Below are 27,706 nucleotides of genomic sequence, written 5' to 3' on the forward strand. Positions count from 1 at the left end.
TGCCAACTTTTGTAGACAAAATACGAAAATGTCCATTCCAGTGACTTTTTGGAGAATTCACAAATACAGGAAAGACGCACTCCTGACTATTTCGTTAACGCTGATTTCATTGAATAATATAGTCAAATGGCTGTATCTCATATGTTTCAGTCAAAAACCAATAATAAATGTTAATCTTTTGCCACTTCTGAGAGATTATGGGTCTTTGGGAAATATTGGTTCCAGATCTAGGAACATCTACCAATAAATTGGAAATGAGCAAATTAGTTTAAGTTGCTATTATTCGAAAATTAGAGAACTAAATCTGATGGTTTTGTTTTATTATTTGTCACAATATCTTGTGGAATTCTTTCGAGTATCTCGCCTATATAAACTGTATCGTTTATTGTAGTGTTGTAGGGTATTCAACGGTCGGCCCCGCTCGACTGTAGCCTTTGCTTACTTGTTTAAACATGAATAAGTTAATTTAGATGACAAGTTATTTTTTATATTTTGTTGTGCAATGCCATTTTCCCATTTAAAAGTTAGCATGCGTTTCTTGGAAGGCTAGACATTTTTATGTTTCGATTTTTTCAGTAAAAAACGAAAAATATATTTGCACCATTTTAAACACGAATAAGTTAATTAATAAATGATATAAAGTCCTATACATCGTGCTGTTATTGTATATGCATATAAGCAAGAGATTAATGTTTATTCATTCAATGTCCTTGTATTGGTGTACCACCATCAGCACGACAAAGAGTCACAATACCACCGTTATTAATGGTAATTGAAACCGCATATAAATTGATGGTATCTGTTGTCAGTCCAGCCCATATGAAGCAGCCAATTCGTTGCATTACTTATTACACAAATTAAAATGTAAAATATTGCGTTTAATACTATCGCTGTTTAAAGTGACTGCTGCTGGGGGGAAGGGAAGTGGGTGAAATTCTCTCACCGAAAACAAAATTAATTTTAATGTGGCATAAATGTATTGTGTAACCCTATACAGCGTGACGTGGTGCAAAGATAATAAATGTTCAGCCGTAAATTTAAATTAATTTCAATTATCACGAAAACAACCAAATTTCAACAAAAAGGCTCTGTAAGATTTATTCATTTTTTTAAACAAAATTCTGTTGGACGTTATAGATTACTGCATTCTTTTAATTAAATTGACCCAGTTCTATTGTTCAATCAAGGGAAAAAGAATCGGAACGATGGTTTCGATGCATTCATGAAAAGCGAAGTAATAACAAAATGAAATGAATTATCTTGAAATTTGATATTACAATATTTATTATGAACAAGTTAAAAAGCCCTAAGTTCGGCCGGGCCGAACTTTTAATACCCTCCACCATTTGCAACGAATTTGGAAATTTTTAAAAAATAAAATCCTTAAAAAATTCTGTTAAAATTTTAAAAATACCGAATATATCCGTCATATTGGGGTCTATACGACGTGGACATACATAGGCATTGTTTGTCATAAGCCATTACCATATTCAAATTGGAAACTTGAAATAAACGGTAAATAATGTTTAGCTACATCATCAAAATATCGTTTATAAGGAGGTGCCGTTAAATTGCAGCTGTGCAGAGACCTGGACCAGCATAGACAGTTTTCTGTCACAGGCTGTAGCATCCATTACGAACTTTAAATACCACATTTCAAACAATTTCGGTGGGTATTGTACCTAAAATCGTCAAAATACCGAATATGGGGAGGTACTGATATATGGGGCCTATACGAAGACCTGGACCCGCACAGACAATTTTCTGTCACAGACTGTAGTATTCATTACGAACTTCAAATACCAATTTTCAAACAATTCCGGTGAATAATGTAGCTAAAATCATCAAAATACCGAATATAGGGAGGTACCGTTATAGGGGGGCTATACGCAGACGTAGACCTGCACAGACAATTTTCTGTCTTAGGGTGTAGTATCCATTTTGAGCTTCAAGTACCAAATTTGAAACAATTCCCGTGAATAATGTCGTTAAAATCACCAAAATACCGAATATCAGGAGGTACCGTTATATGGGGGCTATACGAAGAAATGGACTTGTACAGACAATTTTCTATCTTAGACTGTAGTATTCATTACGAACTTCAAATACCAATTTTCAAACAATTCCGGTGAATAATGTCTCTAAAATCATGAAAATACCGAATATAGGGAGGTACTGATATATGGGGCCTATACGAAGACCTGGACCCGCACAGAAAATTTTCTGTCAGAGACTGTATTTCCTATAACGAACTTCAAATACCAAATTTTAAACAATTCCCGTGAATAATGTCGTTAAAATCTTCAAAATGCCGAATATCGGGAGGTACCGTTGTATGGGGGCTATATGAAAACGTGGACCTACATGGCCCATTTACGAACTTAACCTGTCTACTGGAAAAATAAACATGTGTGCAAAATTTTAGCCATCTATCTCAATTTATTCGAAAGATAGCGTGATTACAACAGACAGACAGACAGACAGACAGACGGACATCGCTAAATCGACTTAGAATTTTACGCTGATCAAGAATATATATACTTTGTTGGGTCTGACATGAGTATTTCGAGGAGTTACAAACGGAATGACAAAGTTAATATACCCTCCATACTATGGTGGAGGGTATAAAAATTAATAATTCGTGTGCAAAAAATCAACATTGTGATATTATGCATCAATATCGGTGGGGATGAATAAAAGTAGGTTCGAGTGACAACAAGATACTTAAGCCTCCAATATCTGTGTATAATGGAACAAATATCAAGGTATATGTTAATGTGCCTGCACCGGTCGGCTTATATATTTTCACGAAGTAATGTTCACAGTTTTCCTTTCGTTTGCGGATAATTACTCTGTGCAACAAATTTAAATTTTTTGATGAAAATTATGAAAGTAGAGCTAAAAACCAATAAGGCAAAGTCAAAAGTCGAGCGATGCCGACTATATGATACCCTACACCACTATGCATATTTAGTAGAGCTCCCGTAACAAAATAATTTATTTCAAGTATATCATACCACCTATCAACATTCGGCTTTAGAGCAGTTATAGTTTGCTATAGAGAGCATGATATCACTTGGAGAAGGATAATATTAAAAACTATATATCGGATCCGAGTTGCAACAAATGGAAACGTACGTCCGGAAATTCATTCAATTTGGGCTGATATTAGCCATTATTTGCACAATAAACTTGAAATCGGATTAAAAATATATATCTCGATAAAGTTTGGTAAGGGTATTTCCAAGAATTATAAAATATTTGGTAGCAAATATCATTGCTGTCGAATGCATATTAAGAATGTGAGGGAGTTAAAGGCCAAATCGGATGAAACATATATATTGGAGCTATATCTGAATCGATTTTCAACCAATATGATGTACTTGCTTCTAGACTGAATTCGGTCGGCTGTACCAAAATTTAGGACTTTTTGACAGATATTGGCCATTTCGTGCACAATTAACCTGATATCGGATAAAGATATATATGAGAGCTATATCCTAATCCGAACCGATCTCGATAAAATTTGACAGAGGTATTTCTGAGCAATATCTGATGTCCGGTACCAAATATCATTCTTCTGGAGTGCATATTACGCATGAGAGGGACTTAAAACCCCAATAAGCCTTATATCGTATAAAGTCATATATGGGAGCTATATCCAAATCAGATCAAATTTTGACAAAATTTGATACATTTATTTCAGAGCTGTATCTGATGTCTGGTAACAAAAATCATTGTTGTGGAATGCATGCTACGCTTGTGAGGGACATTAAATCCCAAATCGCATAAAACATATATATATGGTAGCTATATCTTAACCGATTTTCTCCAAATTTGATGTATTTGCTTCTAGACTGAATTCGGTGGAATGTACCAAAATACAGGTCATTTTGACTTATATTAGGCATTTGGTGCACAATTAAGCGGAAATGGGTTAAAGATATATGGGAGCTATATCTAAATCTGATCCGATTATCACCAATTTCAATAGGGTTCGTCCTTGGGCCAAACAATTATTGTATTAAAATACCTGCATTTTGTTCACAAAAATACATGGTCAGACGGACTGACATACATAAATCGACTCAGAACGTGGTTCTCTGAAGAACCTCAAACGTAACTCTGGGTCTATCTCGATTACTTCTCCACCGACGACTAAGGGTATGAAAACACTGCAACCAACTTCAGACTGCTGTCATTTCTAAGCTGTTAAAATCATTCCAGTGACAGCTCATTATATTGTTTACAAGCGTACAAAAGAATTTTCGGGAGAATTTTCCAGAAAAAAAACTTATTCGTGATATAATTCAAGCGTGATAGTGTGATTTCTTTATATTTGGCTGGATAACCATAAATGGCCATCGTTAGAGCACTGTAGCATTTAAATGTAAATAAATGTTTTGTGTCTCGTACCATCGCTCGTTACCATGATGCTGGTAGCGTAGCCTGACGTTAGGGAAGTGGACGGAAGAAAACAACAAAATCAGCAGAAATGGTTCGAAAAGTAAAGAAGCGACTTGATCGAAACCCGCTTCGCATTGGCCGAAAAATGGCTCGTGAACTGAACATATCGCAATATTCCATTCGGCAAATATTAAAAAATGAGCTCGGGGTAAAGCCATTGAAATTCCAAAATGTGCAAGAACTTATACCGCAACAGAAAGAAAATAGACTCAAAAGAGCTAAAGAGTTGCTTCGCTTGTCCGAAAGTGGTGAACTGCCGAATTTGGTTTTCTCCGATGAGAAAACATTCCTTGTCCAGCAGTTTGTAAACAAACCAAATGATCGTGTTTACTTGCCAAAGAGGTTAGCTGAAAATGTGCACCTTCGGTTGGCCACCAAAACTTAAGCGCCGGCCATGGTGATGGTGTGGGCCGCCATAAAAACCGATGATCGCTCCTGGCTCGTATTAATCGACCGAGGCATCAGAATAAATGCCAAATATTATCGTGAAAATATTCTGGAGGGTGTATTAAAGCCTTGGGCACGCAAAAATACTTTGGCCGCAGACCTTGAATATTCCAAAAGGATTCAGCACCATCGCACTCAGCACGCGCCACCCAAGAATGGTTACAAAATAAGGCTCCTCGCTTCATTTTCAGCTCACAATGACCACCAAAATCTCCGGATACCGATCTGTTGGGCTATTGTGTGGAGTATTTTGGAAAGCAAGGTTGGCACTACAAAATTCCAAAGTGTCGATCACCTCAAGCAAGCGCTTCGCCAGGAATGGGCCAAAATACCGCAGAGCAACATTGTGACGGTTTGATTAGTGGTGCCGTTTACAAACACCAAGTTTCAGATAATTCTGTTGAACAAGATAAACTATCAAACAAGTAAGCAAAGGCTACAGTCGAGCGGGGCCGACCGTTGAATACCCTACAACACTACAATAAACGATACAGTTTATATAGGCGAGATACTCGAAAGAATTCCACAAGATATTGTGACAAATAATAAAACAAAACCATCAGATTTAGTTCTCTAATTTTCGAATAATAGCAACTTAAACTAATTTGCTCATTTCCAATTTATTGGTAGATGTTCCTAGATCTGGAACCAATATTTCCCAAAGACCCATAATCTCTCAGAAGTGGCAAAAGATTAACATTTATTATTGGTTTTTGACTGAAACATATGAGATACAGCCATTTGACTATATTCTTCAATGAAATCAGCGTTAACGAAATAGTCAGGAGTGCGTCTTTCCTGTATTTGTGAATTCTCCAAAAAGTCACTGGAATGGACATTTTCGTATTTTGTCTACAAAAGTTGGCAAACTCCTTTACACATTGAATATTTTTGGATGGCCATCCAAAACTGCTTGGCTTTTGCAATGTCCGGTAACCCCCATTCAAATGTGCGTGAGGATCGGGCGATAATTACGACCTGCTGACAATTTTAAGTTTTTTGGTCCATTTCAACCCCTAAATATATGGCGATCATCTCCAAAAAGAGTAGGCTTCTATTCTGACCCTCATCTTATACCCATGCAAAATTTCGTAAGGATCGGGCCATAAATGCGATCTGTATATGATATCCTGATATCCTAACTACTTAGTTTTGTTAGCTGTAGAAATATTACCAAATGTTTAATTCAAAATGAAAATATGCCAAAAATATGACAAAATTGAAAAAAATATGAGAAAATTTTACAAAATCAATATTTTCATCTTTAGAGAGATATTTTTATGCGATTTTTTAGACGTTTTTTGTTTCCTGCCAAGAGGCCATTCTGAATTAATAAGAACTGTCGAAATCAGTTCAGCCGTTCTCGACATATAAGAGATCTTTCAAGCATATCTTCTTTGATAGACATATATATCGCACATATTTTGCCATATATCCGATTTGTTGGATGTTAACATCAATGTAAAGATCAGAAGTAACCTTGTCATGGCTTTGTGATTTCGCCGGGATTTAAAATATTCGAGGTTTAATGAAAAATTTTGAATTCTTTCAACAAAAAAGATATGGTCTATTTTAGCCGCTAAATATTATCCGATGACCACCCAAATTGGTAGGCTTCTTCCCCGCCCTAAACTCTAGCTACATGCGAAATTCCACGTCGATTGGTCTATAATTGCGACCTGTATAGCTACTGCAAAATCCGACATTTTTTCAGTATTTGGTCCATTTCAACCCCTAAACATTTGGCGATCATCTCCAAAAGCAATAGGGTTCTATTCTGGTCCAAGCCCCACCTACATTCTAAATTTCGTGATGATCGGGCCATAATTGCGACCTGTAGAGTGATTACAAATTAACATGGACAGACGGACAGACGGACAGACGGACGGACGGACATACATAGCTAGATCGACTCAGCTCGGCGAGCTAGGAAGATCCATATATACTTTCCTATGTGGGAAACCAATATTTCGAGGTGTTACATAATTTTTGGCCCAATCAAACTTATAATACCCCAACACATAGTGTTGTAGGGTATAAATACAGAATATTGGGAGTAATCGTTATATTGGGGGACTTTGTGCAGACCTGTATAGACAATTTTCTGTCTTTGGATATAGTACCCATTACAAACTCCATGTACCAAATTTGAAACAATTCCGGTGAAAAGTGTGACACAAATCATCAAAATATCGAATATCTGGAGGTATAGTTATATGGGACCAGCACGGAAACTTGGACCTATAAAGCTTATTACCTGCCAAAGAAGGTGGCGCCTATCGAACTCTAAATTCGATGTTTGAGATAATTCTGTGAAAGATGTAGTAAAAAATTTTAAAATGCCGAATGTCTGTAGGTACAGGTGTGGGGGCTATATCAAAACGTGGACCTACTTAAGCTATTTTAAATACCAAAAGCCCTGCAAGCATAAAATACATCTGAGTAAAATTCGATCAACATACTTCTTTTCATTCGGAAGCTAGAGTAATATCCACCGACGGGAAGACAGATGGACACACGGACATCTTTAAATCCACACAGAATTTTACGCCGATAAAGTATACATACTTTTTGGAGTATTTCGAGGTGTTACAAATGGAATGTCAAAACAAGTAATATCAAAGGCTCTGCTTCATATTAATACTTGTCCTGGAACACTTTTCTACTATTGGTTGTGAAAGTCGGCCAATTTACTTAATTCTTAACGCCGTTAAGAGCTAAAATCAAATGATTATTTTAACAGAGAGTAGTTGCAAAACTTGGGCCTATAGGGATAATTTTTAGCAAAGGTGGTTTCTTTTTTACTACAGTCTCAAATTATCAAAAAATGTCTAAGGTACAGTAGGTAGGGGTTAATAATGCCGTCATAGGAAGGAATTTGGTTTTGTTTAACATTTTAATTTCTGTAAATATTAATACCCGCAATAAATACCCAAATTAATGCCAGTAAAAACTTTTCATACACAGAAATCCGTTTCATATTATTTATGTTAGAAATTAAACCTTAATAAGATTTATGTTTGTTCTTACAACAGCTTCAGCCTCAGCTATGACAGGTTGGAATTTTGTGAAATTAAATGTCAAAAGTACTACGAAAGTCATGCATTGATTTTTATTTATTTCAAAAATCAACATATGCTTTGGTATTGGACACTGGTTTCCAAATAAAATAATTGTTCATTGCAGATAAAACTTTCCTAAACTGCTATGAGTAACATTGAATTTAAATTGTTTAGAAATACAATTTATTTTTATGGACCAAAAAAATTGATTAACATATTCATATTGGTATTGGGGCAAAAAAAAAAAAAAAAAAAAAATCAGACATTGAATAAAATAACAAAAAACACGTTCTATGTAAATTTTAATGCAAAACCAAAAGTATATGTTCCCAAGGTAAGTCTGAGTACGTGCAGTAGTTATTATTGCAATGTAGATTTCAGTGAAATAATGAGTTTATAGAGCACATCACATCGACACTAGGAACTACACAGCGAACCAAATGTCGGACGTGCGATGAATCTGCTCAAAGTCGGAAAGTTCGGACGCGTCTGACCGACGTAGGTCCGAATTCTAAGCAAATTGTCTGAATTTTTATACCCCCCACCATAGTATGTAGGGTATATTAAGTTTGTCATTCCGTTTGTAATACCTCGAAGTATACATTTTAGACACCACAAAGTATATATATATTCTTGATCCACGTCCACGTCTTCGGTATTTTAATGATTTTAGCGACATTATTTACCGGAACTATTTCAAATTTGGTATTTGAATTTCATAATGGATACTACAGCCTACGACAGAAAATTGTCTGTGCAGGTCCACGTCTTCGTATAGCCCCCATATAACGAAACATCCGATATTGGGTATTTTGATGATTTTAGCGACATTATTTACCGGAATTATTTCAAATTTGGTATTTGAAGTTCGTAATGGATACTACAGCATATGACAGGAAATTATCTGTGCAGGTCCACGTTTTATAACCCCCATGGTGCCTCCCTTTATTCGGGTATTTTGATTATTTTAGTTTTTATTATAAATAGTTTTTTTTTTCAAGTTTCGCATTTGAATATTGTAATAGCTTGTGACAAAAGTTGCCTATGCAGGTCCACGTCGTCGTATAGACCTTAATATACGGCTACATTCGATATTTTTAAGATTTTAACAGAATTTTTAACGGATTTTATTTTTTTGAAAATTGTTAAATTTGTACCAAATGGTGGAGGGTATTCAAAGTTCGGCCCGGCCGAACTTACAATTTTTTTACTTGTTTCTTGTTGTAAAGTGGGAGGGAGTTTCTCTCTCTCTCTCCCTCTCCCTCTCTCTCTCTCTCGCTCTTTGAGAGGTTTTATCTATATCTATAAAAGAGGAAAATGTTTGTACGTTTGTTTGTTTGTTTGTAATTTATGGACTCGAAAACTGCTGAATAGATTTTTCTGAAAATTTCCATATATACTGCAACATCGCCTGAAAGTAACATAGGCTATATACATTTTTGAATTTCCACTTGGAACTGGAGATATAGCATCAGAATCGGAGGTACCTCCCAAAAATTTAGATTTTATATGCACATATCTATTGATTGGTTGAAGATACAGTCTCCAAATTTGGAATACGTAACGGAATTTGGAACATAAATAAGTTTGTCAAATTATATTGTAATCGGTTCAGATTTAGATATAGCTCCCATATATATTTTCGACCGATTTCGTTCATTTGATGCCTCAAACACAATATGAATGTTCGATTCCAATGAAATTTGGAATGTGTGACGGGATTTAATCCGAAAATAAATTTGTCAAATTATATTGAAATCGGTTCAGATTTGGATATAGCTCCCATATATATTTTCGGCCGATTTCAAGCATTTGATGCACCAAACACGCTATGTATACCCAATTTCAATGAAATTTGAAACGTGTGATAGATTTTATCTAAAAAATTGATTTCCCAAATTATATTGAAATCGGTTCAGATTTGGATTTAGCTCCCATATACATTTTCGGCCGATTTCATGTATTTGGTGGACCAAACACGATATGTATTTCCAATTGTAATGAAATTTAAAATAAGTAACGGAATTGGGAGCCAAAATGAATTTGTCAAATTAAATTGAAATCGGTTCAGATTTGGATATAGCTCCCATATATATTTTCGACCGATTTCATGTATTTGATGCACCAAACACGCTATGTATCTCTAATTTCAATGAAATTTGGAATGTGTAGCGGAAATTAAAACAAATATACATTTGTCAAATTATATTAAAATCGGTTCAGATTTGGATATAGCTCTCATATATATTTTCGACCGTGTATTTTATGCACCATACACGATATGTATGTTCGATTCCAAAGAAATTTGGAATATGTAACGGGATTTTGATTAGAAAATAAATTAGTCAAATTATATTAAAATCGGTTCAGATTTGGATATAGCTCCAAAATATATATTCTCCGCCGATTTCACATATTTGATGCACAAAACACGATACGTATTTCCGATTCCAACGAAATTCGGCATGAGTGGCTAAATTTGGTACAAAAATAAATTTGAAAATTATATTCAAATACGCTCAGATGTGATTATAGCTCCCATATATATACTCAGCCGATTTCACATATTTGATGCACCCAAAGCGAGAAAGACAAAATCTGGCACCAGCAAAAATTGCCAAATTATATTGAAATCAGTTGAGGTTTGGATATAGCTTACATATATATTTCGGCAGATTTCATACATATTATGCACCAAACACGATATATATGACCGATTCCAATGAAATTCAGAATGTGTGGCGGAATTTGGTTATAATAATAAATGTGATGATGTCGAAATTAGTTAAGATTTGGATATAGCTCCCATATATATTCTCGGCCGATTTCACATATTTGACGCACCAATTTCAATGAAATATTAAAGGTGTGGCGGAGTTTGGTGTAAAAGTAATTTTTTTTAAATTATATTTAAATCGGATCAGATTGGGATATGATTTTAATAAGAACCATTGACCCACAACGCCTTAGGCTAACACTAAAAAACAACACAACAATTTATTTGAAATACGCTTATTACGGCGAAGTATGTTGCTATCTCGAATTCACTAATTGCAATAGAAATGCCACTCTACTTAAAAAAAATTGCAGTTTCCTGCACGCTTGGTATTTGCTATGAAATAAATAAATCCAAAGGACAAACCCTTCGTGTATGCATGTCATGTTACTGCTTTTGTAATGATTTTGTTTATTAACGCATTAAATTAGTGCAATATTTTTTTTTAATTTTTTTAAATTTGTTTTTCTTTATCCAACATATATTGGTAAATAAAATTTTGAATGCATATAAAATCAAAAGGGGTAGCGAAGCGCACCGGGTTCAGCTAGTATTCTTATAAATTGTGGATAAAACAAATGCGTAATTGTTGTCGTGCTGTCTGAGAAAACTCGTTTTACAATTAGTGTTCACAGATCGTTGTAAGTTGACGGAGGCAAAAATATTATTTTTATACCCTCCACCTTGAAAATAAGGGTATATCAACTTTGTCATTCCGTTTGTAACATCCCTAAATATTCGACATAGACCCCATAAAGTATATATATTCCTTCTCAGCGATTTAACGATGTCCGTCCGTCTGTCTGTTGAAATCACGATACAGCCAACATTATTTGACGTAGAGCTTCAAAATATGGCAGGACTATTTGTATCGTGTCTGGGATGATTGTTGCTGAAAATGAGATTTATCGGTGCTCGTTTTGATATAGCCGCCGAATATTCAGTATTTTGATGATTTTCGCCACATTTGTTACGGATTTGTCTAAAAATTGGTATTAGTAGTTCATAATGGGTTTTAGCTCCGTCGGCAGAACATTGAATATTTATGTCCACGTTTTCCTATAGCGCACATGTAACGATACCCACCGATATTCGGTATTTTGATAATTCTATTCACATTTACCCACGAAATTGTTTCAAATGTGATAGTTAAGAAGATTTGGTAGATGACAATTCTTGAAGTATAAAATTGACTATTGAGGCTCCCGTTTTGGTATGACCCCCATAGACCGGCCTCAACCTACTTATGGTTTTTTGAAAAGTCTACTAGCATTATCTAAACAGTCTCATTGGTATTTGTAGTTTAAGGTGAAACACGTTTGAATTCACATACTTTTATATAAAAATGTTTTCTTTACCCAATGGTGGAGGGTATTAAAAAATTCGAACTTAATTTTTTTACTTGTTTTATGAAGTAAATGTTAACAATTTGTTGGTACCAGATTTTAATATAGTTCCCATATATATTTTTATCTATTTTGATATTTTTATGCCCTACACCACATATTGGTCGGGGTATTAAGTCTGTGCGCATTTGATTGTAACATAGAGAAGGAAGCGAGATAGATCCATAGTTACTTTCGAGGATCTTCATAGAATCACTTTCTGAGTCGATTTAGGCATGTCAATACATCTGTCCATGTATTTTTGTGAACAAAAACCAGGTCGCATTTGAAAAATTTCAAACAATATTTGTTTGACCCAAGGACGAATCATATTGACATTGGTGATAATCGGTTCAAATTTAGATATAGCTCCCATATATATATATATATATATATATATATCTATATCTATAAAAGAGGAAAATGTTTGTACGTTTGTTTGTTTGTTTGTTTGTAATTTATGGACTCGAAAACTGCTGAATAGATTTTTCTGAAAATTTCCATATATACTGCAACATCGCCTGAAAGTAACATAGGCTATATACATTTTTGAATTTCCACTTGGAACTGGAGATATAGCATCAGAATCGGAGGTACCTCCCAAAAATTTAGATTTTATATGCACATATCTATTGATTGGTTGAAGATACAGTCTCCAAATTTGGAATACGTAACGGAATTTGGAACATAAATAAGTTTGTCAAATTATATTGTAATCGGTTCAGATTTAGATATAGCTCCCATATATATTTTCGACCGATTTCGTTCATTTGATGCCTCAAACACAATATGAATGTTCGATTCCAATGAAATTTGGAATGTGTGACGGGATTTAATCCGAAAATAAATTTGTCAAATTATATTGAAATCGGTTCAGATTTGGATATAGCTCCCATATATATTTTCGGCCGATTTCAAGCATTTGATGCACCAAACACGCTATGTATACCCAATTTCAATGAAATTTGAAACGTGTGATAGATTTTATCTAAAAAATTGATTTCCCAAATTATATTGAAATCGGTTCAGATTTGGATTTAGCTCCCATATACATTTTCGGCCGATTTCATGTATTTGGTGGACCAAACACGATATGTATTTCCAATTGTAATGAAATTTAAAATAAGTAACGGAATTGGGAGCCAAAATGAATTTGTCAAATTAAATTGAAATCGGTTCAGATTTGGATATAGCTCCCATATATATTTTCGACCGATTTCATGTATTTGATGCACCAAACACGCTATGTATCTCTAATTTCAATGAAATTTGGAATGTGTAGCGGAAATTAAAACAAATATACATTTGTCAAATTATATTAAAATCGGTTCAGATTTGGATATAGCTCTCATATATATTTTCGACCGTGTATTTTATGCACCATACACGATATGTATGTTCGATTCCAAAGAAATTTGGAATATGTAACGGGATTTTGATTAGAAAATAAATTAGTCAAATTATATTAAAATCGGTTCAGATTTGGATATAGCTCCAAAATATATATTCTCCGCCGATTTCACATATTTGATGCACAAAACACGATACGTATTTCCGATTCCAACGAAATTCGGCATGAGTGGCTAAATTTGGTACAAAAATAAATTTGAAAATTATATTCAAATACGCTCAGATGTGATTATAGCTCCCATATATATACTCAGCCGATTTCACATATTTGATGCACCCAAAGCGAGAAAGACAAAATCTGGCACCAGCAAAAATTGCCAAATTATATTGAAATCAGTTGAGGTTTGGATATAGCTTACATATATATTTCGGCAGATTTCATACATATTATGCACCAAACACGATATATATGACCGATTCCAATGAAATTCAGAATGTGTGGCGGAATTTGGTTATAATAATAAATGTGATGATGTCGAAATTAGTTAAGATTTGGATATAGCTCCCATATATATTCTCGGCCGATTTCACATATTTGACGCACCAATTTCAATGAAATATTAAAGGTGTGGCGGAGTTTGGTGTAAAAGTAATTTTTTTTAAATTATATTTAAATCGGATCAGATTGGGATATGATTTTAATAAGAACCATTGACCCACAACGCCTTAGGCTAACACTAAAAAACAACACAACAATTTATTTGAAATACGCTTATTACGGCGAAGTATGTTGCTATCTCGAATTCACTAATTGCAATAGAAATGCCACTCTACTTAAAAAAAAATTGCAGTTTCCTGCACGCTTGGTATTTGCTATGAAATAAATAAATCCAAAGGACAAACCCTTCGTGTATGCATGTCATGTTACTGCTTTTGTAATGATTTTGTTTATTAACGCATTAAATTAGTGCAATATTTTTTTTAATTTTTTAAATTTGTTTTTCTTTATCCAACATATATTGGTAAATAAAATTTTGAATGCATATAAAATCAAAAGGGGTAGCGAAGCGCACCGGGTTCAGCTAGTATATATATATATATGGGAGCTATATCTAAATTTGAACCGATTATCACCAATGTCAATATGATTCGTCCTTGGGTCAAACAAATATTGTTTGAAATTTTTCAAATTTATATATATATATCTTTATATATATATATCTTTAAGCGATTTTGGCACATCCGATCGAATTTAGTTTAGAAGCAAGAACATTAAAATTGGTAAAAAACCTGTTCAGATATATCTAGCAGATATAGCTCCCATATATATGTTTCATCCGATTTGGTGTTTAAGACCCTCACATTCGAAATGTGGACTGCACAATAATGATATTTAGTACCATATCACTTATTGAGCTCAAAAACACCTCTTATATAGATCTGATCAGACTTGGATATAGCTCCCATATATACCTCTATACGATTTTAGGTTTGTTGTGTACCAAATGGCTAATATCAACCTAAATGGAGTGAATTTCGGAACATCCGACCGAATTCAGTCTAGAAGCAAGAACATTAAATTTTGTAAAAATCTGTTGCTCCCATATGTATGTTTCATCTGATTTAGTGTTTTAATCCCTCACAATATGCTCTCCACATGAATATTTGGTACCAGATATCAGATACAGCGCAGAAATACCTCTCCCATATTTTATCAGGATCGGTTCAGATTTGGATACCTTTACCCAATTTGAGGTTTATTGTGCTCCAAATGGCTAATATCAGCCTAAATGGACTGAATTTTGGCACTTTCGACGGAATTCAGTCTAGAAGCAAGTGCATAAAATTTAAAAATCGGTTCAAATATAGCAATGGCTCCCATTTATATGTTTGATCCGATGTGACATTTTAAGTCCCTCACATGCGTAATATGCACTCAAGAAAAATGATATTAGGTACCGGACATCAGATCGTTTCAGATTAGGATATGGCTCCCATATATATCTTTATCCGATATCAGGTTAATTGTGTACCAAATGGCCAATATCTGTCAAAAAGTCTTGAATTTTGGTACATCCAAATTTGTTGAAAATCGATTCAGATATAGCTATAGCTCCCATATATATGTTTTATCTGATTTGGTCTTTAAGTCCCTCACATTTGTAATATGCATTCGACAACAATGATATTTGGTACCAAATATTTGATAAATCTCGGAAATACCTTTGCCAAATTTAATCGAGATATATATTCTTAATCCAATTTCAGGTTTATTGTGCAAATAATGTGTAATATCAACCCAAATGGAATGAATTTCGGGACGTACGTTTCCATTTTGTGCAACTCGGCTCCGATATAAATATTTTTAATATAATCCGTCTCCAAGTGATATCTATTGCAAAATATAACTGCTCTAAAGACAAATGTTGATAGATGGTAAAATAAATTCTTTTGTTACGGGAGCTCTACTAAATATGTATAGTGGTGTAAGGTATCATATAGTCGGCCCCGCCCAACTTTTGACTTTTGCTTACTGGTTTTCCTTGTTGTTGAGTGAGAGTACGTTTTTCTCTCTCCAGCGCTTTGAGAGGTCCAGTCCGTCCGTCCGTCTGTCCATGTATGTTTGCAAACAGACTGCAGTCCGCATTTATTATCCTATTGAGATGGAACTTTCCAAGCAATTTTTGTTTGGTGAGAATCGGTTCAAATTTAGATATAGCTCCCATATATCTATATCTATAAAAGAGGAAAATGTTTGTATGTTCGTTTGTTTGTTTGTAATTTATGGACTTGAAAACCGCTGAATGGATTTTCCTGAAAATTTCCATATATACTGCAACATCGCCTGAAAGTAACATAGGCTATATACATTTTTGAATTTCCACTTGGAACTGGAGATATAGCATCAGAATCGGAAGTACCTCCCAAAAATTTAGATTTTATATGCACATATCTATTGATTGGTTGAAGATACAGTCTCCAAATTTGGAATACGTAACGGAATTTGGAACCAAAATAAGTTTGCCAAATTATATATTAATCGGTTTGGATATAGCTCCCATATATATTTTCGACCGATTTCGTTCATTTGATGCCTCAAACACAATATGAATGTTCGATTCCACTGAAATTTGGAATGTGTGACGGGATTTAATCCGAAAATAAATTTGTCAAATTATATTTAAATCGGTTCAGATTTGGATATAGCTCTCATATATATTTTCGGCCGATTTCAAGCATTTGATGCACCAAACACGCTATGTATCCCCAATTTCAATGAAATTTGGTGCACAATATGGTTTTCATCCGATTTGGTGTTTAATTTCCTCAGATTCGCAACATGCACTCTACAACAATGAAATTTGGTACCAGATATCTCATGGAGCTCAGAAATACCTCTGCGAAATTTTATCAAGATTGGCTCAGATTTAGATGTAGCTCACATACATATCTTAATATCAATACAAATGGAGTGGATTTTGACATATTCCGCCGAAGTCAGCGTTGAAACAAGTACTTCAATTTTTACCTTGTTGTAAAGTGGGAGGGCGTTTCTCTCTCTCGCTCTTTGAGAGGTTTTTATACCCTACAACACTTTGTGTTGGGGGTATTATAAGTTTGATTGGTCCAAAAATTATGTAACACCACGAAATATTGATTTCCCACATAGGAAAGTATATATGGATCTTCCCATCTCGCTGATCTGAGTCGATCTAGCTATGTATGTCCGTCCGTCCGTCTGTCCATGTTAATTTGTAATCACTCTACAGGTCGCAATTATGGCCCCATCTTCTTGAAATTTGGAATGTAGGTGGGGTTAAGGTCAGAATAGAACCCTATTTCTTTTGGAGATGATCAAATATGTTCAGATGATCGATTCAGATCTGGATATATCTTCCATCCGATATCTTCATCCGATTTCACGGTTATTGTACACCAAATATATAATATCAGCCCAAATTGGATGGATTTTTGCATATTCAACTGAATTTTTCCATTTTATGAAGCACGGTTCCGGTTAGTTTTATAATTTCCACCTTGGAAAGAAAGATCTATTCGTCATGTGAATATATTAATGATCAGCATACAATTCTAAGTCTAGTAACGAGGTCCCTCTCTCTGTTGAAAATACGATAACGACACATTTTTTGACGTAGAGCTTTAAAATTTGGCATATTAGTTTGTATTGTGTCTAGGATGGTATTTTGACGATTCAAGTCACACTTTCTAATGGGGTGAAATTTGGTAATTGTACCTCTTAATTGGTTCTACAACCTGTGTGAAAATGTTGTCCATATTGGTCAGCGGTTTCCATACCTCGGTTCGACTTTTGTCCTTTATTTATTAAATTTCTTAATTTAATTATTATATTCCCCAACTATATACCATTAAAAATTTCGTATGGCAAACCACTGTGGATTTTTCTTTGTTCCAAATATTTGTTCATAAAGGACTCTGACTTTCTCCAATTCGTGCTTGCTTCGACCACCCCCTTTTTCAAGTTTGCCCAAATAAATATGCATGCGTAAAATATTGCCTTTAGAGCCAGCCAGCGAGCATGTGAAATGTTAATCTCTTTTTCATTACAAATTTATGTTCTTCAACTGTGGTGGCCTTTTTCGTTGTGTGTGTGTGTGTGTGCGCGCCTACAAACAGAATGTATATTTGTATTCGTACTCTTTTCCTGATCTGCTTTTCTCTCGCAGTAATGTTAATACTTTTGTTGAATTGCTTATTTTTCAAAGACTTTTGTGTATATTTCCGTTTCGATGTTTGGAATTTCTCATTTTGAGAAAAATAATAAAGATAAATTATGACATTCAGGGATTCATAATAAAGCACACAGGGCACAGACAAAGCCTTCAGGAAGCAAAAAAAATCATCTAATATGTGTATATGTATATGTATGTATGTATGAGGGTAGTTTTATGGTATATGTAAACATTTAGAGGGGAGATAAGGAAAAGGAATTGATTATTAAATTTTATTTGTTTAGATAAGATTGTAAACAATAAAATTTGAGTTAAAAGTTGGGTCGGTCAAAATTGTTTATATCCTTTACCTTGAGTAAACTGCAATTAAAGCTGCTATAAATTGCAACACGCTTTAAATTGACTATTGAATTCATTGGTATAAATAATAACGAAAATAAAGTTATCATCTGAAACCTCAACACACATAATCCATACACATTTCGGAAATTTAAAGATTTTAAAAAGCAGTAGGTGTTGGAACAAATCTTATCGACAGGTATAGGTAGAGCTGAAAGAGAGCTGAAAGTTTGCACATTGAAAATATATTAAATACAAATCCTTTATTTCTTACAGTCCTCTATTACTGTACTGTAATTGCAGATTTTCAGTATTTTAAATGAGTCAGTCAAATTTCCAAACGGATCAGCTGCACTTTGACTTTAAGAGAAAAGTATAAATATTTGTGGGTACAGACCTATATAACGGTGCCTTCGGATTAACAATATATAGTGGGATTCGGAGGCATTTCCAAAAAAAAAAAAAAAAAAAAAAAAAAACAGTAAAGAAAGCCCTAAAGTCGGGCGGGCCGATTTTATAATGCCCTACACCACTTTGCTAATTTAGTTGAGCTCCACATAACAAATAAAATTTTTTATGGGAGAATTCAATCATACACTCTATGATTATAATTATAATTTAAAATTCAAAGGACTAAATATGCCGAAGCATTTTTATCTTTTAAATTCGGATTTGTATTGCCCATTTGGTGCAAAATTTGAAATGAGATATATATGGGAGCTATAGTTATATCTGAACCGATCTTCACCAAATTTGGCATACTACCTTCTAGACTCAATTCGGTCGTATGTGCCAAATTCCGTCCCATTTGGGCAAATATTAGACGTTTGGTGCACAATAAAAGGTAAATCGGACGAAGTTATATATGGGAGCTATATCCAAATCTGAACCGATCTGGGTAAAATTAAGCAAAGGTATTTCTGAGCTGCATTTGATATATTTCACCAAATATTGTTGTTACAGAGTGCATATTACGGCTGCGGAGGACAAAAATAACAAATCGGATGAACAATATATATGGGAGCTATAACTATATCTCAACCTATTTCGATCAAATTTGGCACACTTATATTCAGGCCTAATTTGGTTGTATGTGTAAAATTCCATACTATACGGGCAGATATTTCACGTGTGGTGCACAATAAATCGGACGAAGATATATATGGGAGCTATATCTAAATTTTTACCGATTATCTCCAATTTCAATAGGGTTCGTCCTTGGGCCAAACAAATGTTGTTTGGAAAATTTCTTCTCAAGGGGATAATAAATGCGACCTGCATTTTGTTCAAAAGAATACATGGACAGGCGGACGGACGGGCAGAAGGCTGACATGCATAAATCAATTCAGAAAGTGATTCTATGCAGATCATCAAAAAGAACTATGGGTCTATCTCGTTTCCTTTTGCCTGTTACAAACAAATGCACAACGACATAATACCCTGACCACCTTGTTGTGTAGGGTTTAAAAAAGAAGTAAGCAGAGGCTATAAACGTGCGGGGCCGACCATATCATACCCTACAACACTACAATATGTTAGTGTATGTTGTTATGTCAAAATCAATTTTGGAAGATTTAGCTTTTGAAATTACGTCACGGAGCACTTCCCAGATATTGCCCTTAGCATTTTGACCAGGGACATTTGCCCAATATGTACCCACTCCGTCATGTTGTTAGTTTTTATGATCCACTTTACAGCTAAATATAATCCAATTGTCATCCAAAATTCTAGAATTTTTCCCTGTGCTTAACTTCAATTGTGTGATCAGGACACTTTTTCTCTTCTTGGTTCATTTGAACTCCTAAATATTTTGCAATCATCCCCAAAAGCAAGAAGCCTCCCTGTATCTCCAAATTTATACTCAACTATATGATTTTCTTGTCTACGATATTTGGCTATATCCGTCAATGAAATCAGCATAAACCAGTAAGGAAAGCTCAAAAGTCGGGCGGGGCCGACTATATGATACCCTACACCACTATGCATATTTAGTAAAGCTCTCGTAAAAATGTTTATACAGGGCATTTCAGAGCTCTATGAGATATTTGGTACAAAATCAAAATCTATCTAATCCTATCGTGCATTTTACGAACTATAGCTATCTCTGAACCGGGTTCCTCCAAATTTGACGTATTAGCTTCTAGACTGAATTCGGTGTTATGTACGAAAATTCAGGTGTTTTGGTGCACATTTAACCCGAAATCGGATGAAGATATATATGGGAGCTATATCCAAATCTAAACCGATTTCGATAAAATTTAAAACAGCTATTCCTGTGCTCCATCTTATACCTGGTACCAAATATCACGGTTGTGGAGTGAATATTACGAATGTAAGGGACTAAAACACTAAATCTGATGAAACATATATATAGCAACCATATATATGTTGTATTTGAACCGATTTTCACTAAATTTGATATACTTGCTTCTAGGCTGAATTTGGTCCGATGTACTAAAATTCAGTCCATTTGGACTTATATCGGCCATTTGGTGCACAATTAACCCGAAATCGGATGAAGATATATATGGGAGCTAAATCCAAATCTGAACCGATTTCGATAAAATTACAAAACAGCTATTTCTGGGCTGTATCTTATATCTGGTACCAAATATCATTCTTGTGGAGTGCATATTACGAATGTGAGAGGCTTAAACACCAAATCGGATAAAACATATATATGGGAGCTATAGTTGTTTCTGAACCGATTTTCTCCAAATTTGTTGTATTTGCTTTAAGGCTAATCTCGGTCACATGTGCCAAAATTTGGGCCATTTGGGCTGATATTGGCCATTTGGAGGTCAATTAACCCGAAATCGGATGAAGATATATATGGGAACTATATCCAAATCTGAACCGATTTCCATAAAATTTAAAACAGCTATTTCTGTGCTCCATATAATACCTGGTACCAAATATCACGGTTGTGGAGTGCATAGTAGGAATGTGAGGGACTTAAAGATCAAATCGGATGAGAGATATATATGGGAGCTATAACTATATCTGAACCGATTTCCTCCAAATTTAATATACTTGCTTCTAGGCCGAACTCGGTTGGGTGTGCCAAAATTCAGGTAATTTGGACTGATAGTGGACATTTGGTGCACATTTAACCCAAAATCGGATGAAGATATATATGGGAGCTATATCCAAATCTGAACCGATTTTGATAAAATTTAAAACAGCTATTTATGTGTTCCATCTAATACCTGGTACCAAATATCACGGTTGTGGAGTTCATAGTAGGAATGTGAGGGACTTAAAGATCAAATCGGATGAGAGATATATATGGGAGCTATAGCTATATCTGAACCGATTTTCTCCAAATTTGATATACTTGCTGCTAGCCGAACTCGGTTGGGTGTGCCAAAATTCAGGTAATCTGGAGAGATAGTGGACATTTGGTGCACATTTAACCCAAAATCGGATGAAGATATATATGGGAGCTATATCCAAATCTGAACCGATTTCGATAAAATTTAAAACAGCTATTTCTGTGCTCCATATAATACCTGGTACCAAATATCACGGTTGTGGAGTGCATAGTAGGAATGTGAGGGACTTAAAGATCAAATCGGATGAAAGATATATATGGGAGCTATAGCTATATCTGAACCGATTTTCTCCAAATTTGATATACTTGCTGCTAGGCCGAACTCGGTTGGGTGTGCCAAAATTCAGGTAATTTGGACTGATAGTGGACATTTGGTGCACATTTAACCCAAAATCGGATGAAGATATATATGGGAGCTATATCCAAATCTGAACCGATTTCGATAAAATTTAAAACAGCTATTTCTGTGCTCCATATAATACCTGGTACCAAATATCACGGTTGTGGAGTGCATAGTAGGAATGTGAGGGACTTAAAGATCAAATCGGATGAAAGATATATATGGGAGCTATAGCTATATCTGAACCGATTTTCTCCAAATTTGATATACTTGCTGCTAGACCGAACTCGGTTGGGTGTGCCAAAATTCAGGTAATTTGGACTGATAGTGGACATTTGGTGCACATTTAATCCGAAATCGGATGAAGATATATATGGGAGCTATATCTAAATTTGATCCGATTCTCACCAATTTCAATAGGGTTCGTCCTTGGGCCAAAATATTGTTTGGAAAATTTCATCTCAATCGGATAACAAATGCGACCTGCATTTTGTTCACAAGAATACATGGACAGACGGACGGACGGACGGACAGACGGACTGACATGCATAAATCGACTCAGAAAGTGATTCTATGAAGGTTCTCAAAAGTAACTATGGGTCTATCTCGTTTCCTTCTCCATGTTACAAACAAATGCACAAAGACATAATACCCTTACCACTATGTGGTGTAGGGTATAATTACCACTATGTGGTGTAGGGTATAAAAAGCCAGAAATTTGCCTTTTGTGTATTTCAGATATCGCGCGTAAGTAATGTCGGGATTTTTTTAACACAAAAGTTGTAGTCCATTTAACCCGCTGTCCTAAAACTCTAACTTCATGCGAGATTTCATGTTCTTTGGTTTCTATTTGTGACCTCTATATAACGTTTGCAAAATCAGGAACATGTTTAGTTGTTGATCCATTTCAACCCCTAAATATACTGGGGACATCTTCGAAAACAATAGGCTTAGCCCTTATGAGCCTAACCCTAGCATTGTAAAAATTTCGGTAGGGATCGGACGATAATTGCAATCTGTATATCTATAACTTCATTATTTGCATCTTTTTAGGCGATTTTTTAAAATCTTATTATTTTATGCTAAGAGGACATTCTGAATTGACCAAATTTGTTAAAGTGCAGCCGTTCTTGAGATATAAGCATTCTAGCTAACATCCCTGTCCTTTGTATATACACATTGTATATATCCGATATATTTACTATTGGCATCTACATAACGGTCAGAATTGACTTATCGTCTATACGGGAAAATTTGACTTTTATTTAACACAAATGTTATGGTCTATTTAATTTTCAGTTTCTGGTCCATTTCAACCCCTAAATATTATGCAATTATCAAAAGCAATAGGCTCTATTCTGGCTCTAGCACCACCTCTATTCTAAATTTCGTGAAGATCGGGCCATAATTGCGACCTGTAGAGTGATTACAAATTAACATGGACAGACGGACGGACGGGCATACATAGCTAGATCGACTCAGTTCGGCGAGATAGGAAAATCCATATATACTTTCCTATGTGGGAAACCAATATTTCGAGGTGTTACATATTTTTTGGCCCAATCAAATTTATAATACCCCCAACACATAGTGTTGTAGGGTAAATTGATATGGGCAATATTACAAGAAAATCGAAAATTTATATCCAATTTTATGGTACCAGAAGAAATGGTGTGATTTCTACCATCTTTATAACAGATCTTGTGCTGATGGAAATATTGAGCGTTTTGTGAGCTTCATGGATATTCAAAATTTTGAGCCTTGGTGGGGGAGGTCCCATCTTCACAACAGATCTTGTGTTTGTAGAAATAATGGGATGTGTGAAACATGAAGAGAGCATAATGTTTTCGGATTTGATAAACCTTTTGGTTGTTCAAAACTTTGACTCTTTGTGGAAGAGGTACCAGATGGAATGGTCCGATTTCTACCGTATTTGTAACCGATACTGTGTTGATAGAAATATTCAGATATGCCAAGTCTAAATGGAACGCGTTTTATGAGCTTAATGGATATTCAACATTTCGACCTTTTGTGGGGGATGTACCAGAAGGAATAGGCCGATATTATCCATTTTTGCACCTGACCTAGAAAAATATTTTTTTTTGTATATTTGGACCTTTTGTTGGGGAGGTACCAGTAGGGGTGGACCGATATATTATATCTTAACACCAGACTTTGAGTTAATAAAAATATTGGTGTATGTGAAATTTGAAGACAATCGGACTCTTACATCACATTTTATAAGAGTTTTAATTATTAAACATGTGACCTTTTGTGGGGGAGGAACTTGATGGTGTGGTACGATATTGTCCATTTTCACACCTGTCCTAGCACTGATACAAATATTAGGATTTGCAACCGTGGAGCAAAATTTTGACCTTTTGTGTGGGAGGTACCAGAAGGAAAGAACCGATACTGCCCATCTCCGAACTCGATCTATGTGTGATAATAATATTACGATGTACCAAGTTTGGACCAAATCGGATATTGGCTTTGAGAGTTATCGTGCGCACCAGCCATCCAGACAGACAATTTTTATACCCTACAACACTATGTGTTGGGGGTATTATAAGTTTGATTGGGCCAGAATTTATGTAACACCTCGAAATATTGGTTTCCCATGTAGGAAAGTATATACGGATCTTCCAAGCTCGCCGAGCTGAGTCGATCTAGCTATGTATGTCCGTCCGTCCGTCTGTCCGTCTGTCCATGTTAATTTGTAATCACGCTACAGGTCGCAATTATGGCCCGATCCTAACGAAATTTTGCACGAAGGTGGGGTTAGGGTCAGAATAGAAGCCTATTTCTTTGGGAGATGATCGCCAAATGTTTAGGGGTTGAAATGGACCAAATACTGAAAAAATGTCGGATTTTGCAGTAGCTATACAGCTCGCAATTATGGACCAATCGACGGAATTTCGCATGTAGCTAGAGTTTAGGGCGGGGAAGAAGCCTACCAAATTGGGTGGTCATCGGATAATATTTAGCGGGTAAAATAGACCATATCTTTTGTGTTGAAAAAATTCAAAATTTTTCATTTAACCGCAAATATTTTAAATCCCGGCGAAATCACAAAGCCATGACAAGGTTACTTCTGACCTTTACATTGATGTTAACATCCAACAAATCGGATATATAGCAAAATATGTGCGATATATATGTCTATCAAAGAAGATATGCTTGAAAGGTCTCTTATATGTCGAGAACGGCTGAAATGATTTCGACAGTTCTCATTAATTCAGAATGACCTCTTGGCAGGATAGAAATAACGTCTAAAAAATCGCATAAAAGCATCTCTCTAAAGCTGAAAATATTGATTTTGTAAAATTTTTTCATATTTTTTCAATTTTGTCATATTTTTGGCATATTTTCATTTTGAATTAAACATTTGGTAATATTTCTACAGCTAACAAAACTAAGTTGTTAGGATATCAGGATATCATATACAGATCGCATTTATGACCCGATCCTTACAAAATTTTTCATGGGGATAAGATGAGGGTCAGAATAGAAGCCTACTCTTTTTGGAGATGATCGCCCTATATTTAGGGGTTGAAATGGACCAAAAAAACTGCAAAATTGTCAGCAGGTCGTAATTATCGCCCGATCCCCACTCACATTTGGATGGGGGTTACCGGACATTGCAAAAGCGAAACAGTTTTGGATGGCCATCCAAAAATATTCAATGTGTGAAGGAGTTTGCCAACTTTTGTAGACAAAGTACGAACATGTCCATTCCGGTGACTTTTTTGGGAATCTCAAATACAGGAAAGACGCACTTCTAACTGTTTCCTTAACGCTGATTTCGTTGAAGAATATAGGCAAATGTCTGTATCTCATATAGATGCGTTTCAGTCAAAAACCAATAATAAATGTTAATCTTTTGCCACTTCTGAGAGATTATAGGTCTTTGGGAAATATTGGTTCCAGATCTAGGAAGACCATTTAAGTGCAACATCTACCAATAAATTGGAAATGAGCAAATTAGTTTAAGTTGCTAATATTCGAAAATTAGAGAACGAAACCTGATGGTTTTCTTTTATTATTTGTCACAATATCTTGTGGAATTCTTTCGAGTATATCGCCTATATAAACTGTATCGTTTATTATAGTGTTGTAGGGTATTCAACGGTCGGCCCCGCTCGACTGTAGCATTTGCTTACTTGTTTTCATTTATTTCACATTTTTTCTCATTATACCCTACAACACTATGTGTTGGGGGTATTATAAGTTTGATTGGACCAGAATTTATGTAACATCTCGAAATATTGGTTTCCCATATAGGAAAGTATATATGGATCTCCCTAGCTCGCCGAGCTGAGTCGATCTAGCTATGTATGTCCGTCTGTCCATGTTAATTTGTAATTACTCTACAGGTCGCAATTATGGCCCGATCCTAACGAAATTTTGCACGAAGGTGGGGTTAGGGTCAGAATAGAAGCCTATTTCTTTTGGAGATGATCGCCAAATGTTTAGGGGTTGAAATGGACCATATACTGAAAAAATGTCGGAATTTGAAGTAGCTATACAGGTCGCAATTATAGACCAATCGACGCGGAATTTCGCATGTTGCTAGAGTTTAGGGCGGCCACCGGATAATATTTAGCAGGTAAAATAGACCATATCTTTTGTGTTGAAACAATTCAAAATTTTTCATTAAACCGTGAATATTTTAAATCACGTCGAAATCACAAAGCTATGACAAGGTTACTTCTGACCTTTACATTGATCGGATATATAGCAAAATATGTGCGATATATATGTCTTTCAAAGAAGATATGCTTGAAAGATCTCTTATATGTCGAGAACGGCTGAACTGATTTCGTCAGTTCTCATTAATTCAGAATGGCCTCTTGGCAGGAAAAACGTCTAAAAAATCGCATAAAAATATCTCTCTAACGATGAAAATATTGATTTTGTAAAATTTTCTCATATTTTTTCAATTTTCTCATATTTTTGGCATATTTTCGTTTTGAATTAATCATTTGGTAATATTTCTACAGCTAACAAAACTAAGTAGTTAGTATTTCAGGATATCATATACAGATCGCATTTATGGCCCGATCCTTACGAAATTTTGCATGGGGATAAAATGAGGGTCAGAATAGAAGCCTACTCTTTTTGGAGATGATCGCCATATATTTAGGGGTTGAAATGAACCAAAAAACTGCAAAATTGTCAGCAGGTCGTAATTATCGCCCGACCCTCACGCACATTTGAATGGGGGTTACCGGACATTGCAAAAGCCAAGCAGTTTTGGATGGCCATCCAAAAATATTCAATGTGCGAAATAGTTTGCCAACTTTTGTAGACAAAATCCGAAAATGTTTATTCCAGTGTCTCTTCGGAGAATTCACAAATACAGGAAAGACGCACTTCTGACTATTTCGTTAACGCTGATTTCGTGGAAGAATATAGTCAAATGTCTGTATCTCATATAGATGCGTTTCAGTCAAAAACCAATAATAAATGTTAATCTTTTGCCACTTCTGAG

The sequence above is a fragment of the Musca domestica genome, unplaced genomic scaffold (assembly GCF_030504385.1).
Source record: "Musca domestica strain aabys unplaced genomic scaffold, Musca_domestica.polishedcontigs.V.1.1 66, whole genome shotgun sequence".
Classification (NCBI taxonomy): domain Eukaryota; kingdom Metazoa; phylum Arthropoda; class Insecta; order Diptera; family Muscidae; genus Musca; species Musca domestica.